Source organism: Dermochelys coriacea, chromosome 8, assembly GCF_009764565.3.
Source record: "Dermochelys coriacea isolate rDerCor1 chromosome 8, rDerCor1.pri.v4, whole genome shotgun sequence".
In the NCBI taxonomy this organism is placed as follows: Eukaryota; Metazoa; Chordata; order Testudines; family Dermochelyidae; genus Dermochelys; species Dermochelys coriacea.
Window position 1 is genome coordinate 45,935,074 of NC_050075.1, and position 12,111 is coordinate 45,947,184.

Genomic DNA, 12,111 nt, shown 5'->3' on the forward strand with positions numbered 1-12,111 from the left:
AACTACAACACCTGAGGAAGCTCTTAGGAGGAAGGTAATATGGATGGTGAGCGTTCAGTCGTTACCTGCACAGGATGTGCCATGTTTGTCTTCCTTCCACAGTACAGAAGTGACTTTGTCTGTACAAAGTGAAAGCTGGTCTCCATATTGGAAGAGAAGGTTCAAGGTCTGGAGAAACAAGTTTTGATCCTGTATCAGGATATGCTTCTACGGGCACAACTTTCTGAAGATTCAGAGCAGGCTGTGCAGCAGGGACAGAAGGACGGTGAAGAAATTTGGCAGTACGTGACCTCCAGAACAAGAAAGGGGAGCGTCCATGTACCAGCAATGCAGATACAGGTAAGCAACTGTTTTCATGTTCTTTCCACAGGTACTAATGCAGAGAGTGGACTAGATGATACATCTGAGGGAAGGGAGCGGAAGGAGACTGCCGATTGGAAGGCATGAGATGCACTGTCTTAGGGAAGGGAGTTCCATGATCACCACTCCCAAGAGAAGGAGGCGGGTGGTGGTGGTTGGGCACTCCCACCTCAGGGGGACTGAGTCATCTATCTGCCGCCCCAACCGGGAAAACCGAGAAGTCTGCTACTTGCCAGGAGCTAGGATTCACAATGTGATGGAGAGACTGCCGAGACTCATTAATCGCTACCCCTTCCTGCTTCTCCACGTGGGCACCAATAATACTGCCAAGAATGAGCTTGAGCAGATCACTGCAGACTATGTGGCTCTGGGAAGAAGGATAAAGGAGTTTGAGGTGCAAGTGGTGTTCTGGCCCATCCTCCCTGTGGAAGGAAAAGGCCTGGATAGAGACCGTTGAATCGTGGAAATCAACAAATGGCTATGCAGGTGGTGTTGGAGAGAAGGCTTTGGATTCTTTGACCATGGGATGGTGTTCCAAGAAGAAGTGCTAGGTAGAGACGGGCTCCACCTAATGAAGAGAGGGAAGAGCATCTTCTCAAGCAGGCTGGCTAACCTAGTGAGGAGGGCTTTAAACTAGATTAACCGGGTGAAGGAGACCAAAGCCCTGAGGTAAGTGGGATACCGGGAGGAAGCACGAGCAGATGAGCGCAAGAGGGGCGGGCTCCTGCCTCATACTGAGAAAGTGGGATGATCAGCGAGTTATCTCAAGTGCCTATACACAAATGCAAGAAGCCTGGGAAACAAGCGGGGAGAACTGGAAGTCATAGAATCATTGGGTTGGAAGGGACCTCAGGAGGTCATCTAGTCCAACCAGGACCAATCCCCAATTTTTGCCCTAGATCCCTAAATGGCCCCCTCAAGGATTGAATTCACAAGACTGGGTTTAGCAGGCCAATGCTCAAACCACTGAGCTCTCCCTCTCAGTCCTGGCACAGTCAAGGAATTATGATGTGATTGGAACAACAGAGACTTGGTGGGATAACTCACATGACTGGAGTACTGTCATGGATGTAAATAAACTGTTCAGGAAGGACAGGCAGGGCAGAAAAGGTGGGGGAGCTGCATTGTATGCAAGAGAGCAGTATGACTGCTCAGAGCTCCAGTATGAACCTGCAGAAAAACCTGAGTGTCTCTGGATTAAGTTTAGAAGCGTGAGTAACAAGGGTGATGTCGTGGTGGGAGTCTGCTACAGACCACCAGACCAGGGAGATGAGATGGATGAAGCTTTCTTCCGGCAACTAATGGAAGTTACTAGATTGTAGGTCCTGGTTCTCATGGGAGACTTCAATCACCCTTATATCTGCTGGGAGAGCAATACAGCAATGCACAGACAATCCAAGAAAATTTTGGGACGTGTAGGGAACAATTTGCCGGTGCAAGTGCTGGAGGAACCAACTGGGGCAGAGCTCTTTTTGACCTGCTGCTCACAAACTGGGAAGAATTAGCAGGGGAAGCAAAAGTGGATGGGAACCTGGGAGGCAGTGACCATGAGATGGTTGAGTTCAGGATCCTGACACAAGAAAGAAAGGAGAGCAGCAGAATACGGACCCTGGACTTCAGAAAAGCAGACACTGACTCCCTCAGGGAACTGATGGGCAGGATCCCCTGGGAGAATAACCCAAGGGGGAAAGGAGTCCAGGAGAGCTGGCTATATTTTAAAGAATCCTTAATGAAGTTACAGGAACAAACCATCCCAATGTGTAGAAAGAAGAGTAAATATGGCAGGCAACCAGCTTGGCTTAACAGTGAAATCCTTGCTGATCTTAAACATAAAAAAGAAGCTTACAAGAACTGGAAGATTGGACAAATGACCAGGAAGAAGTATAAAAATATTGCTCAGGAACGCAGGGGTGTAATCAGGAAGGCCAAATCACAACTGGAGTTGCAGCTAGCAAGGGACGTGAAGGGTAACAAGAAGGGTTACTAATGTACTCAATGCTTTTTTTTGCCTCTGTCTTCACGAACAAGGTCAGCTCCCAGACGACTGCACTGGGCAGCAAAACATGGGGAGGAGGTGACCAGCCCTCTGTGGAGAAAGAAATGGTTCGGGACTATTTAGAAAAGCTGGACGAGCACAAGTCCATGGGGCCGGATGCGCTGCATCCGAGGGTGCTAAAGGAGTTGGTGGATGTGATTGTAGAGCCATTAGCCATTATCCTTGAAAACTCATGGTGACCGGAGGTGGTCCCGGATGACTGGAAAAAGGCTAGTGTAGGGCCCATCTTTAAAAAAAAGGGAAGGAGGGCGACACGGGGAACTACAAGCCAGTCAGCCTCACCTCAGTCCCTCGAAAAATCATGGAGCAGATCCTCAAGGAATCAATTCTGAATTCCACTTAGAGTAAAGGAGAGGAAAGTGATCAGGTACAGTCAGCATGGATTTACCAAGGGCAAGTCATGCCTGACTAATCTAATTGCCTTCTATGACAAGATAGCTGGCTCTGTGGTTGAGGGGAAAGCAGTGGGCATGTTATTCCTTGACTTTAGCAAAGCTTTTGATACAGCCTCCCACAATATTCTTGCCAGCACGTTAAAGTAGTATGGGCTGGATGAATGGACTATAAGGTGGACAGAAAGCTGCCTAGATCATTGGGCTTAACGGGTAGTGATCAATGGCTCCATGTCTAGTTGGCAGCCGGTATCAAGCGGAGTGCACCAAAGGTCAGTCCTGGGGCCTGTTTTGTTCAATATCTTCATTAATGATCGGGAGGATGGCGTGGATTGCACCCTCGGCCAGTTTGCAGATGATACTAAACTGGGAGGAGAGGTAGATACACTGGAGGGTAGGGATAGGATACAGAGGGACCTAGACAAGTTAGAGGATTGGGCCAAAAGAAATCTGATGAGGTTCAACAAGGACAAGTGCAGAGTCCTGCACTTAGAACGGAAGAATCCCATGCACCGCTACAGACTAGGGACCGAATGGCTCGGCAGCAGTTCTGCAGAAAAGGACCTAGGGGTTACAGTGGACGAGAAGCTGGATATGAGTCAACAGTGTGCCCTTGTTGCCAAGAAGGCAAATGGCATTTGGGGCTGTATAACTAGGGACACTGCCAGCAGATTGAGGGACGTGATTGTTCCCCTCTAGTCGACATTGATGAGGCCTCATCTGTAGTTCTGTGTCCAGTTTTGTGCCCCACACTACAAGAAGGATGTGGAAAAATTGGAAAGCGTCCAACGGAGGGCAACAAAAATGATTAGGGGACTGGAACACATGACTTATGAGGAGAGGCTGAGGGAACTGGGCCTGTTTAGTCTGCAGAAGAGTGAGGGGGGATTAGATAGCTGTTTTCAACTACCTGAAAGGGGGTTCCAAAGATGATGGATCTAGACTGTTCTCAGTGGTAGCAGATGACAGAACAAGGAGTAATGGTCTCAAATGCAGTGGAAGAGGTATAGGTTGGATATTAGGAAAAACGTTTTCACTAGGAGGGTGGTGGAGCACTGGAATGCGTTACCTAGGGAGGTGGTGGAATCTCCTTCCTTTGAGGTTTTTAAGGTCAGTGTTGATAAAGCCCTGGCTGGGATGATATAGTTGACGATTGGTCCTGCTTTGAGCAGGGGGTTGGACTAGATGACCTCCTGAGGTCCCTTCCAACCCTGATATTCTATTATTCCATTCAATTAATCATGTAGAGACAAGTTCTGTCACTCGTACACAGTTTCAGTAAATGTTAATCAGAGATTATTTAAGGTAGATGAAAATTGTCAGGATCCTGACAAAAGGAAGAAAGGAGAGTAGCAAAATATGGAACCTGGACTTCAGAAAAGCAAACAAACTCCCTTAGTGAACTGATGGGCAGGATCCCCTGGGTGGCTAATATGAGAGGGAAATGAGTCCAGGAGAGCTGGATGTATTTTAAAGAAGCCTTATTGAGGGCACAGGAACAAACCCTCCCGATGTGCAGAAAGATTAGCAAAAATGGCAGGTGACCAGCTTGGCTTAACAGTGAAATCTTCGGTGATCTTAAACTCAAAAAAGAAGCTTACCAGAAGTGGAAATTTGGACAGATGACTAGGGAGGAGTATAAAAATATTGCTAGGGCATGCAGGGGTGTAATCAGGAAGGCCATTGCACAACTGGAGTTGCAGCTAGCAAGGGATGTGAAGGGTAACAAGAAGGGTTACTTCAGGTATGTTAGCAACAAGAAGGTGGTCAAGGAAAGTGTGGGCCCCTGACTGAATGAGGGAGGGAGGCAACCTAGTGATAGAGGATGTGGAAAAAGCTGAAGTACTCAATAGTTTTTTTTTTTTTTTTTTTTTTTGCATCGGTCTTCACAGACAAGGTCAGCTCCCAGACTGCTGCACTGGGCAGTACAGTATGGGGAGGAGATGAGCAGCCCTCAGTGGTGAAAGAACAGGTTAAGGACTATTTAGAAAAGCTGGACATGCACAAGTCCATGGGTCCCAATCTAATGCATCCAAGGGTGCTGAGGGAGTTGGCTGATGTAATTGCAGAGCCATTGACCATTATCTTTGAAAATTCGTGGCGATCGGGGGAGGTCCCGGATGATTGGAAAAAGGAAAATATAGTGCCCATATTTTAAAAAAGGGAAGAAAGAGAACCCAGGGAACTAGAGACTGGTCAGCCTCACTTCAGTCCCCGACAAAATAACGGAGAAGGTCCTCAAGGAATCCATTTTGAAGCACTTGGAGGAGAGGAAGGTGATCAGGTACAGTCAACATGGATTCACCAAGGGCAAGTCATGCCTGACCAACCTGATTGCCTTCTATGATGAGATAACTGGCTCTGTGGATATGGGGAAAGCGGTAGATGTGATATACCTTGACTTTAGCAAAGCTTTTGATATGGTCTCCCACAGTATTCTTGCCAGCAAGTTAAAGTAGTATGGATTGGATCGGGGTGGCCAACCTGAGCTTGAGAAGGAGCCAGAATTTACCTATGTACATTGCCAAAGAGCCACAGTAATACATAAGCTCCCCCCGCCTGCCAGCAGCCCTGCTGATCAGCGCCTCCCCCTCCTTCCCCATGCCTCCTGTGGCATGCAGGAGGCTCTGGGAGGTCGGGGGCGTGGCAGGCTCAGGGAAGAGGGCAGGAAGGAGCAGGGGTCTTGGGGGAAGGGGTGAAGTAGGGGCAGGGCCTGTGGCAAAGTCAGGGGTTGAGCAGTGATCATACAAACACCCCGGCACACTGGAAAGTTGGCATCTGTAGCTCCAGCCCCAGAGTTAGTGCCTGTGCAAGGTAGGGTGACCAGATATCCCAATTTTATAGGGACAGTCCTGATTTTTGAAGCTTTTTCTTACATAGGCACCTATTACCCCCCAACCCCTGTCCCGATTTTTCACACTTGCTGTCTGGTCACCCTAATGCAAGGAGCCATACATTAACTTCTGAAGAGCCGCATGCGGCTCTGGAGCCACAAGTTGGCCACCCCTGGATTGGATGAATGGACTATAAGGTGGACAGAAAGCTGGCTAGATTGTCGGGCTCAACGGGTAGCGATCAATGGCTCAATGTCTAGTTGGCAGCCGGTATCAAGCGGAGTGCCCCAAGGGTCGGTTTTGTTCAACATCTTTATTAATGATCTGGACGATGGGATGAATTGCAACCTCAGCAAGTTTACAGAAAGCACTGAACTGTGGGGAGAGGTAGATACGCTGGAGGGTAGGGATAGGGTCCAGAGTAATCTAACAAATTGGAGGATTGGGCCAAAAGAAATCTGATGAAGTTCAACAAGGACAAGTGCTGAGTCCTGCACTTAGGACGGAAGAATGCCATGTACTGCTATAGACTGGGACCAACTGGCTAAGCAGCAGTTCTGCAGAAAAGGACCTGGGGATTATGATGGATGAGAAGCTGAATATGGAGTCAGCACTGTGCCCTTGTTGCCAAGAAGGTCAACGGCATATTGGATAGTATTAGTAGAAGCATTTCCCTCAACCTGCTGACAGTGATTATTCTGCTCTATTTGGCACTGGTAAGGTCACCTGGAGTATTGCGTCCAGTTTTGGTCCCCCCACTGCAGAAGGGATGTGAACAAATTGTAGAGAGTCCAGCGGAGGGCAACAACTTCCTGCCGCCGGTGAGTGCAGGCCCAGGCCTGCTGCACTCCTCAGAGGAGTGGGGGCGTGGCTGGGGCAGAGCAGGCCAAAAAAGGGCAGGGCAGGGCAGGAAAGGAAGAGCTGAAGCAGGAGCTGGAGCAGCATGCAGTTGCGCAGGGCACCAGGAAATTTGGTGCCCTACGCAGCTGCGTACTTTGTGTATGGGCAAGGATGTCCCTGGTTCCAAAGAGGATGGAGCTAGGCTGTTCTCGGTGGCAGATGACAGAACAAGAAGCAACGGTCTCAAGCTGCAGTGGGGGAGGTCTAATTTGGATATTAGGTAACTATTTCACTGGGAGGATAGTGAAGCACTGGATTGGGTTACCTAGGGAGGTGGTGGAATATCCATCCTTAGAGGTTTTTAAGGCCCAGCTTGACAAAACCCTGGCTGGGATGATTTAGTTGGTGTTGGTCCTGCTTTGAGCAGGGGATTGGACTAGATGACCTCCTGAGGTCTCTTCCAACCCTAATATTCTATGATTCTAATTGTAAGAAAAAATAGTACTATAGAAAGATGAGTGGTTTTAAAGCCTTTTTTTCCAAGCACAGGGTAAGAAAGATGTAAATAAAGGTAATGGTGACTATTGGTTTCTCCTCAGCATTTGACATTTCATTGAAGATCTGGGTGATTTCAAGGAATTTCGCTAGTGGCCACCATGTGCCAAACAGTTTTCCCATGTATTAGTGTATCAAGCCACTACTACTATTTTTAGAGCGCTAGTGAGAGCCCCACTAGGCCAAGTCTATAGCCCTAGGGTGGGAGGCTCACTCCAAAATGCTGTGGGAACATACCAGAAGTGCTTTTACAAATGAGACCCTTTTACACATGGGGAAAGACACCAAGAAGTGGAGTGATTTACCCAAGAGCTGGGATTAGAACCTATTTCTCCTGACTCTCAGGCTGGTGCCCTAGCTCCTAGACAACACTATTTACAATATTATTTATAACACAAAAACATAGTACAATTAACCAAAATACATTTTAGAACACCATGCACTTTATCTTAGAATCTTCCTTATAAAAGATTAATCCTTAAACGATGTTTAAATTATTTATACAGGTTAGACTCGTGGATATTCCAAGATGTTTCAAAGTCCTTCAGAGACAACATATTGGATATGAGAAGTCAGGGTTACAGAACTATTTAGTTCAGGAAAAAAGGCATCACACATCCACTATGACATTCAAGAGATACAAAGCTCATTGCAATTTTAAAAAACCCAATTCCCCTCCCACCCCCCAGAAAAAGAAACTATCACCTCCACATGAACTACCATGTTTCAAGCAATAGATGAGCCCAACAAGTCAGCCTTAGAGCAATTACATTATCCTGTGGAAGTTCCCAAAGCTCTAACCAGCATCAGATCAGTGTATGCTAGGTGCTCCACAGCCAAAAGGCAAGGTTACTATCTCAAGGAGCTGCAAGGTGGAAGGAATGGGGCTAGGCATAGTTATACAAGTGATGATGGGCACCTGGCTCGTTAGTTCCATTTCTTATTTTTCAACATTTGTTCATTTTTATTTAATTTTTGTTATAGGGCAGAGGTAAGTAAACAACTACAAGAAAAGGCTTTAGTAAAAGGGAAGGACAAAGACTCATCTCTAGAAGGAACTGCGACTTCCTCTGTTGTGAATACAGACTACACTTTACAAAGATGTAAGTGTGACCCATCTTTTCTCTGACATGAAAAACTTCCCACAGTGCAAGTTAAAAATATCCTAGCCAGGAGAGGCCTTCATCCCCAGGAGATGATGTTGGGAGTGAGCTCAGCTCCAGGGGTGCTATAGTTTTCAAATCACTCAGGTGGAAGTTATCCCTTACAATGTGGCTTGGTTGGGAGACTCGTAGGAGCATACAAAGAATGAATACAGTGACCACACACACAGTTACAAGTAAAAAATCTTGTTTGTATTATAAGTTACAGTCATATCTCCATATAGGCAATGTTGAGTTCATATTTACATACCAAGGATCTTATCAAGTTGGGTGGATCTCCGAACAGGTAGTCATTAATAGAGAGGTGGTTCCTGCTGTGATTTTCCCACCCTAGTCATATCAGGAACCCCATTTTATCTTGCTGTCATAACCACACTTAACACCCTATGAATATGCATGAGGGTTCCATCCTCTTCCCTGTCTGTACTTCCACACATAAATGACGGAGTGCCCTGCTTCTCATAGGTTGTTCTCTTAGTTCCCCTTATTCTTATTAAAATTGATGTAAACATGTTCCCATGATAACCTGCATTCAGAGCAGAACTTTTGTGATGTTACAGTCGGGTGTCTTGCATTCTAGATGGGTACATTGGGATATTTTCCGGGGACATCACCTATTGGTACATCCTCTACAGTAAACCTGCAACCTTACTGGCATAGGGCCATTCCTGTGTCACCCATTCATGACACATCTCCTTAAGCCCGAGGCCTAGTGTGGCTGAGCTGAAACCTCACAGGCCTTAGCATGTATCCTTGCATTATGGCCTTATTTTACCTATATACCTAATGCACACTTACCACTCCTAAATATTTATCAGTCTTGTACTCCTATAATCCTATCCTACTTATATCAAGTCATCACAATTGATTACATATGAAACAACATACGAGTTAACCAAGACAACAGATAACTCTAATAAATGACAAAATGAACTAATGGGCTACAAAACATAATGCTCAAGAAAGTCCTTAGTAGACTAGTGCTGCCTATGTTTTATGTGCGGGTGACTAACAGCGTGTCTACACTGCAATTAAAAACCTGCAGCTGGCCCATGCCAGCTGACTCAGGCTCATGGGGCTCAGGCTAAGGAGCTGTTTAACTGCAGTGTAGATGTTCTGCTGCTGCCTTAGCTCTGGGACCCTCCTGCCTCACAGGATCTTAGAGCCCGGGGCTCCAGGCCAACATCTACACAGCAATTAAACAGTCCCCTAGCCCAAGCCCCATAAACCCAAATCAGCTGGCAAGGGCCAGCTACTGGTTTTTAATTGAAGTATATAGACATCAGTAATAGACTGACTAGCTGCCAACAAATGATAGTGAGATGGAAATATGCTCTACTGCAACTACCAACTGCTTCAGCAAGTTTCAGTTAAATACACTCAAAATAAATAAAGGTGAAGTCCAAAATGTTACAAGGGCGGGTGGAGAGCAAAGATCTCCCACAGTGCTTTAAAGTCTGTTCATCTAATGAGTTAGGATGAGTTTGCCCACAAGAGGCAAGAGAGGGATTTTAATCTAGTCTTTTCCCTCTTTTTGACAACCTGCAGACAGCCCTTGGGTGACTGGAAAAAAGATGCGTGGATTGCAGCTGAAGGGGATTTAAGGAAGAATAACCCTATTCTGCCGTTTTTGGCACAATGAAAAGGGATTACCGGTAATTAATTACTTTCTATATCATTCATTTTTAGATATCATCAAGGAGGATACTCATTTCTAGGTCTCATGAGTTCAGCTCTTCTCTTTCTGGTGTTCTGCTGCACCCATTGGCTAGCTTGAGGGCTCTACCCCACTGAGCATTATCCAACTAGAGGACATTTGGATGTTCCCAGCCAGTTCCTTTCAACAGGGAGAAGTTAGAGTTCCCAACTCAAGACAACTAATGTATTGCACTGACAAAGGACAATCACTTCTCTCTGGTTTATATCTTGAGGAACGTAAGCAACATTATTAGAGTACAATATGCCATGTCAAAAATATGTTCCTCAAACTCTGAACTGTTGGATTTAGCAAAGCACTTGCATTGGTCTAATTCTGTTCCCACTTAATAGGAAGTCACATCTTTTAGAGCTAGAGAGTTTCCCATGTGACTTACACTAGAAGCACAAATATCCATGAGAAAGAGTCCTGCACTGATTGTAAATTTAAAGAACCCATATAACATTTGTGTTGAACATAGCTTCTATTAAATGGCCTTTGAATTATGGTATGGGACTAGGAGCTGGGAGGGCTGGATTTTATTTGTGTCTCTACCAGACTTCCTGTGTAAGCTTGGGCAACTCACTTGGCTTCTCTGTGCCTAAAGTACATCTGTAATATGGGGATGATTTTTATTTACCTGGCAGCAGTGTTGCAAGGCCTCATCCTGGTAGTTAACATTCATGTGAAGCAGATCATAATGCAAGGCTGTGACAAGGTATGCTACCAATTAGAATGTGGGGATAGTTAAATGGTGCCCCAAGACAAACACTTCCTCCCTTACACTACTTTCTCTTTCAGGCCAGTAAAACAGGCAAGTGGTGGGGGAGGAGATGTACCTGGGGCTTATAAACCTTGGGTTCAGATGACATTAAAGGAGAAAGAGAAAGTGAATGGCTAAAGAAAGAAACACCTGCTCTGTAGCCCTACTTACATCCCAGAAAGCAGAGGGCTTTTTATTTAGACCCGGGCTACTCTCATTGCCTGTGTGGAATAGCCCACACAGTAACCAAGACATTATATAAATGTACACTGTTGTAATTCCTCCAGTCGCATTTAATATCATTTACATCAACATCCAACATCTAGATTGTAATCTAAGTTTAAATATATCCCAAAGAGTTTCCAGACAGCTTGACAATCATGTTTATAGTCTAATTTTATTTTTACCTTGCTAAACTAAGAGCAGCATAGCATCTCCACAGTGGTCTTTGCTTTACCAAACTTGCCTTTACAACTGAAGCTGCACAGATAGATTTTAAGTTTGCTTCATAAGGCACTTCCATTTTACTCCAAACTTTTTGTTGTTGTAGAAAAACAAAGCAAGCAAGCTGGTGATGGCCATTCAGCTATGTTGGCCTGATGTTGCTCCTGGGTACAGCTAGAGAAAATATAACTGAACTAGCTAGAAAATTAATTAGGGGCCAGCATTAGAAAGAAAACAATGCAGACATGAAAAGTAACATTTTTATGAAAAAAATGTGGCAAAACTAGAATATTTAATAGGTTGCAGATGCCAGGATCATATTTCTTCCACCTATGCATCTCTCCTGCCTCCTCCCACCCTGAGCTATACGGATGGAGTCAACTGTTGAAAGCGTAAAGCCAGTATGCCAAACTTTTTTCTAATGTTTCTTTGACAATGGCAAAGCTGAGAGATGAGCAGATCCTTTTACCCAAGACAGAAGCACACTGTTGATAGATTATAGTTCAAGGAGAAGATCCATGTCACTTTATTCTAAAGTTTAATTTTAAAAACTGCCTGTTGCAATTGCTGGAACAGTCTGCCACCATCCATACTGGTTCTCTACCAAACCCAGCCAGATGGGTGAAATCTTTAGAAGTAAATCCTCATGACATACTGGTAGTTCTTGTCAAGTGTTTGGCATACAGGAAATACATTGGATATTTTCTAGTATCAGTTTTAGTGGAATTGGTGGCACATTTTTATGAGAAAATTTTTGACAAAAATGAAAAAAAGCTGTTTAAATTTATCTGACAGAATTTTGAGTTGTCAGCCAAAGTTTTCAGACCAAAACTTTTTGCCTCAGTGCCTCATATGAGCTGTAGTTCAAGTAGCTCATGACCCATTCCCCTCTATAGGCAGTGCTCCCTGACTGGAGTACATGTCCCATAATGCACCCCTCTTGCTGACCGGTCACAATGCACCAATCAGAGTACCGTAGCTGAAGTGCGTCACAGAAGATGTAGTCCG

The 12,111-nt window shown here is 45.3% G+C and overlaps 1 protein-coding gene across 12 annotated transcripts in view; it reads right to left on the reverse strand.

Moving 5' to 3' along the window:
* DNM3 (dynamin 3) overlaps window positions 1–12,111 on the reverse strand; it is a 307,097-nt gene that overhangs the window by 105,976 nt on the left and 189,010 nt on the right. The window lies entirely within an intron of this gene.